The sequence below is a fragment of the Gossypium arboreum genome, chromosome 6 (genome assembly GCF_025698485.1).
Source record: "Gossypium arboreum isolate Shixiya-1 chromosome 6, ASM2569848v2, whole genome shotgun sequence".
NCBI lineage: Eukaryota > Viridiplantae > Streptophyta > Magnoliopsida > Malvales > Malvaceae > Gossypium > Gossypium arboreum.
In genome coordinates this window covers 15,701,081-15,706,250 of record NC_069075.1, presented here as the reverse complement: position 1 = coordinate 15,706,250, position 5,170 = coordinate 15,701,081, and the positions used below count along the sequence as shown (strand labels likewise).

Genomic DNA, 5,170 nt, shown 5'->3' with positions numbered 1-5,170 from the left:
CAAAACTCTTGAAGGGAAATTGAGGAGAGATCTTCAGTCTTGATGATGAATCCTAGCTTTCAAAATAGATCAATCGGCTTCCTTGGAGTAATTCCTTACCCCCTCTTCTCCTCTTCCCTTTTCTCCTCTTCTAGGGTGTATTAATAGGCTTTGGAATGCCTATAAGCCCGCCTTTTCCAAATTGGACTCAACTTGGGCTCGGCAGGGACACACCTGTGTGTGATTACTTCAGGCCGTGTTTAAGCCTGTTAAAATAGCACGGGCGTGTGTTATACCCGTGTGAATCATGCTTTAATTCTGCTAGATTGACACGGCCATATGGTCTGCCCGTGTGAAGAGGTTCAGGCCGTGTTGATTTCGTACTTTGGCCTATTTTCTCTATTTTTGGCCCGTTTCTCGTTTCTTTCGCTCTCCTATGCTCTCCTAAGTATAAAACATGAAATTAAAGCATTAGGAGCATCGAATTCACCCATTCTAATGAGAAATCATCCATTAAATGCATTAAACATGGGGTCAAAATATGTATAATTTACGGTTTATCAGACTTAACCAAGAACTGTCAGAAATAGGACAAATAATTCTAGAATCTAGAAGTTTAATTACCTCGGCTTTTACAACTTCCTTCATGTTGGGGTTCATTCATCTTTGAGCTTACACACACGGTTTGTATTCATCTTCTATCAAAATTTTATGGGTACAAAAAGAAGGGCTGATTCCTTTAGTGTCAGAAATTTTCCAAGCTATGGCCTTTTTATGTTGTTTCAATACTTGGATTAATTCCTTTTTCTCCTTGGGTTGCAAGTTAGAAGCAATGATAACCGGTAATGTAGAATTATTTCCATGGAATGTGTATTCCAAGTGGTTTGGTAATTGTTTAAGTTCTAGTTTAGGGGGCTCTTCAATAGAGGGTTTTTGCTTAAGTTCATCGTTCATCTTAATTCCCTCATATGCTACTCGTTTTGAAGAATGCTCATTAGGTTCATCATGTGTCTCCTTTTCTTGAGCTAGATACAGTTCCATCGTGTCCTTCTGTAAAAGTTCTTAAAAAGATTCTTGAGTAGTATGATCAATAAAGTCAATAAAATAACATGAGTCATCCTGTTCCCTAGAAAACTTCATAGCATCATAAATTTTAAAAGTAATCTCCTCGTCACCTACTCTAGGTACCAATTTACCATCACCCACATCGATTACAGCCCTATTAGTGGCTAAAAGTGGGTGCCCTAAAATTAAGGGCACTTCCACATCTTCATCCATGTCAAGCACAACAAAGTCAACAGGAAATATGAATTTATCTACTTTTACAAGTATGTCTTCTATAATGCCCCTAGGATATTTAACAAATCTATCGGCCAATTCAATACTCATCCTAGTAGGTTTAGGTTCCCCAAGACCAAGTTGTTTGAACATTTTATATGGCATCAAATTAATACTAGCGCCTAAATCAGCTAGTACGTTCTCAACATTCAGACTACCAATTAAGCAAGGGACAGTAAAACTCCCTAGATCTTTCAGTTTGGTTAGTATCTTGTTTTGGAGTATGGCTGAGCACTCCTCGTTGAGTTCTACTGTAGATAAGTCCTCGAATTTCCTTTTATTTGTTAGAAGCTCCTTCAAGAATTTTGCGTATGTAGACATCTACGAGATAGCTTCAACAAAAGGTAAGTTGATATGTAATTGCTTAAAAAGTTCTAGAAACTTACCGAATTGTGCATCAATGCGGTCTTTTTTCAATTTTGTTGGGTATGGAACTGGAGGTTTATATTCCTTCAGCACTAGTTTGTCACCATTTTCGGGTTTCTCTTCCCTCCTTTCGCTTACCACGGCTTCTTGTGTTAGCTTCTTTTCAGTTTCTGCTAATACTTTCCCACTCCTTAGTGTAACTGCTTTCACATGCTCTTTTGATTTGGTGTTGCTAGGTAAACTTCCTAGTGGTATTTCTGAAATCAGTTTAGAAAGCTGGCCTATCTGAGTTTTGAGCCCTTGGATCGATGCTTGTTGATTTTTAAGTGCTGTCTCAGTGTTCTGAAAATCGGTTTCTGATACCGATATAAACTTTGAGAGCATCTCTTCAAGGTTCGGCTTCTTTTCCTGTTGGTAGTGTGGTCTTTGATTTCCTTAACCGCCCCATGAGAAATTAGGATGGTTCCTCCAATCTGCATTGTAAGTGTTACTATATGGATTATTTTGAGGTTGAAGATTATTACCCATATAATTTAATTACTTGTTATCCATGTTGTGGCCATAAGGTTGATATTCCAAATGGCTTGTTCCACCTCCACTTGCTTCGCACTACATCACTGGGTGAACCTGTGAAGAACTAAAAAAACCATCAATTTTCTTATTTAAGAGTTCTACCTGATTAGAGAGCATGGTGACCGAATCGACGTTATAAACGCTGGCTATTTTTGTTGGCTTTGTCCTCATGATTTGCCACTGATAGTTATTTAGTGACAACTCTTCTATGAACTCATAAGCATCTTCAGGTGTTTTATTGTTGATGGTTCCACCAGCAGCTGTGCCAACCATTTGCTGAGTCGAAAGATTCAGACCATTATGGAATGTTTGAACTTGGAGCCAAAGCGGTAACCCATGGTGAGGGCACCTTCTCAGTAAGTCCTTGTATCTCTCCCATGCATCGTAGAGTGTTTCTAAATCCATCTGCACAAAAGAAAAGATATCATTACGTAATTTAGCCGTTTTAGCCGGCTGAAAATATTTTAGTAAAAATTTTTCTGTCATTTGTTCCCAAGTAGTAATTGACCCTTGTGGTAACGAGTTCAACCACTGTTTCGCTTTGTTCCTTAATGAAAAGGGAAACAACCAAAGATGTATGACATCATCAGAAATGCCATTGATTTTAAATGTATCGCATAGTTCTAAGAAGTTGGCTAAATGAGCGTTGGGATCCTCATCCTGCAAACCATCAAACTAAACAAATTGCTGTATCATTTGAATAGTGTTAGGTTTTAATTCAAAAGTATTTACAGCTACAGCAGGTCTAACTATGCTTGATTCAGTTCCTATTAAAGAAGGTTTACCATAATCATACATAATGTGTGGAGCAGGATTTTGATTAGCCACAATTGCAGGAGGTAACTGATTGTCTTGGTTTTCAGCCATCTCTTCAGTTAGGGGTTGAGTATCATCCTCTTGCTTGTTCTCTGTGTATCTTAAGCTTTGCCTTATTTCTCTTTGGTTTTTGCGAACCATGCGATTGATTTCTTCGTCAAAAGTAGTGGTCCTGACGGGTTTCTTCTAGTCATAAACTATAAAAACCTGCCAAGAGAAGAAAAAGTAAATTAATAAATAATAATAATAATAAATTAAAGTGCAAGAAAAATAAATGGCTAAAGTAATAAAAATTGAGTGTTCCTAATATCTTAGTTTCCCTAGCAACGGGGACAAAAACTTGATCGCGTGATTTTGTGATAGGTTTTAAATATTTATACTTACTCATTCTTGAACTAACTATTATCGCGATGTAGGCAAGTGTATCTATCGAACAGTAGTATAGTTTTAGCAAAACCAGATTGTCGAACCCAAAGGAACTAAAAGTACTAGTAATGACTATCTTTTTATTATCTAGTCTTAGAATAAAGAGGTTTTTGTTTTAACTAACTAATTATCTAAACTAAGAATTCACAAAGAATGGAATTGGGGAATTACTTTTTGGAAAATCGATTGAATTAAGACAATACCTAAGGAAAAATCCACCTAGACTGTACTTGTTATTCTGGCTCCGAATCGGACGATTTATTCATTTAACTTGTTTCATAGAAATCCCTAAGTTATGTTATTATCCCTATTCAAGACTAATAACGCCTAATCCCTAGATTGAATAATTGAGACCTTTCTCTAATTAACACCCTAGGGTTGCATTAACTCGATCTATGGATCCCTTTATTAGGTTTCACCCTAATCCGGCAAATCTTCTCACCCTATGTCTAGGAGCACAAACAACTCTGCCTAATTATGACAAATGTACTCTTAGACAGGGTCTATTCCTCCTCTGAATAAGAGCTTATCTTGAATCAGTATCCTGGGATATCAAAACAAGAATTAAGAGCACATAATTAAGAACAAGTTAAATATTTATCATACAATTCAAAAAATAATAACAAGATTTGTCTTAGGTTTCATTCCCCTTAGGTATTTAGGGGTTTTAGTTCATAACTAAATAAGAAAACATCTCAGAATAATAAAGAATACGAAACATAAAGAAAACCCAAAACTCCTGAAGGGGAAATTGAGGAGAGATCTTTAGTCTTGATGGTGAATTCAGCTTCTGAGATGGATCAATCGGCTTCCTTGGAGTAATTCTTTACTCCCTATTCTGTGCCTCCTTTTTTCTTCCTCCTCTACGGTGTATTTATAGGCTTTGGGATGCCTAAGAGCCCTCGCAATTAGCCTTTTCTAAATTGGACTCAACTTGGGCTCAGCAGGGACATGCCCGTGTGACACGCCCGTGGCGATTACTTCAGGTCGTGCTCTAGCCTGCCAAATTGACACGGCTGTGTGGTCTGCCCTTGTGAGGAGGTCCAGGCCGTGTTGATTTCATACTTTGGCCCATTTTCTCCATTTTTGGCCCGTTTCTCGTTCCTTTTGCTCTTCTATACTCTCCTGAGTATAAAACATGAAATTAAAGCATTAGGAGCATCGAATTCACCAATTCTAATAGGAAATCATCCATAAAATGCATTAAGCATGGGGTAAAAATATGTATAAATTACGGTTTATCAGTAGTTTAAAAAAAAGAGTTAAAAATGAAGAAACAATGTGATACATTGATTATAGGTTGAAAAAATGTGCAAAAAAGAAAAATCCCCAAAAAAGTCAAATGTAAAAACAAGAAGAAAAATTATAGAATGGAAACAAAAGCATTGTGACTGAGAAAAGAGTAAAGGTACAAGTGACAAAATAATAAATTACAAAAGTGAGAGAAAACTCAATCACCAATGCACCAGAACATGTTAAGCCAACCATAGTTGCTAGTATTGTATTCTATCTTCCTACATAGAGAGATAAGGAAGTTAAGAGAGGGAGACAAAAGGCGGTGAGCTTGGAAGGGACCCTTAGGGGGAAAAGAGGCAACAATGTCATGTGCTTAACTATTTTTAGTGTTTAAACCATTCTGAGTCATATCTTCCTTTGAATTCATACTATCCTA

The 5,170-nt window shown here is 37.0% G+C and overlaps 1 non-coding gene across 1 annotated transcript; it reads left to right on the top strand.

Moving 5' to 3' along the window:
* Nucleotides 1-2,587: 2,587 nt before the first annotated feature.
* Nucleotides 2,588-2,694, top strand: LOC128295054 (small nucleolar RNA R71). The gene has a single exon (XR_008285361.1). It is a non-coding gene; the product is annotated as a small nucleolar RNA R71 (small nucleolar RNA).
* The last annotated feature ends 2,476 nt before the right edge of the window (nucleotides 2,695-5,170 follow it).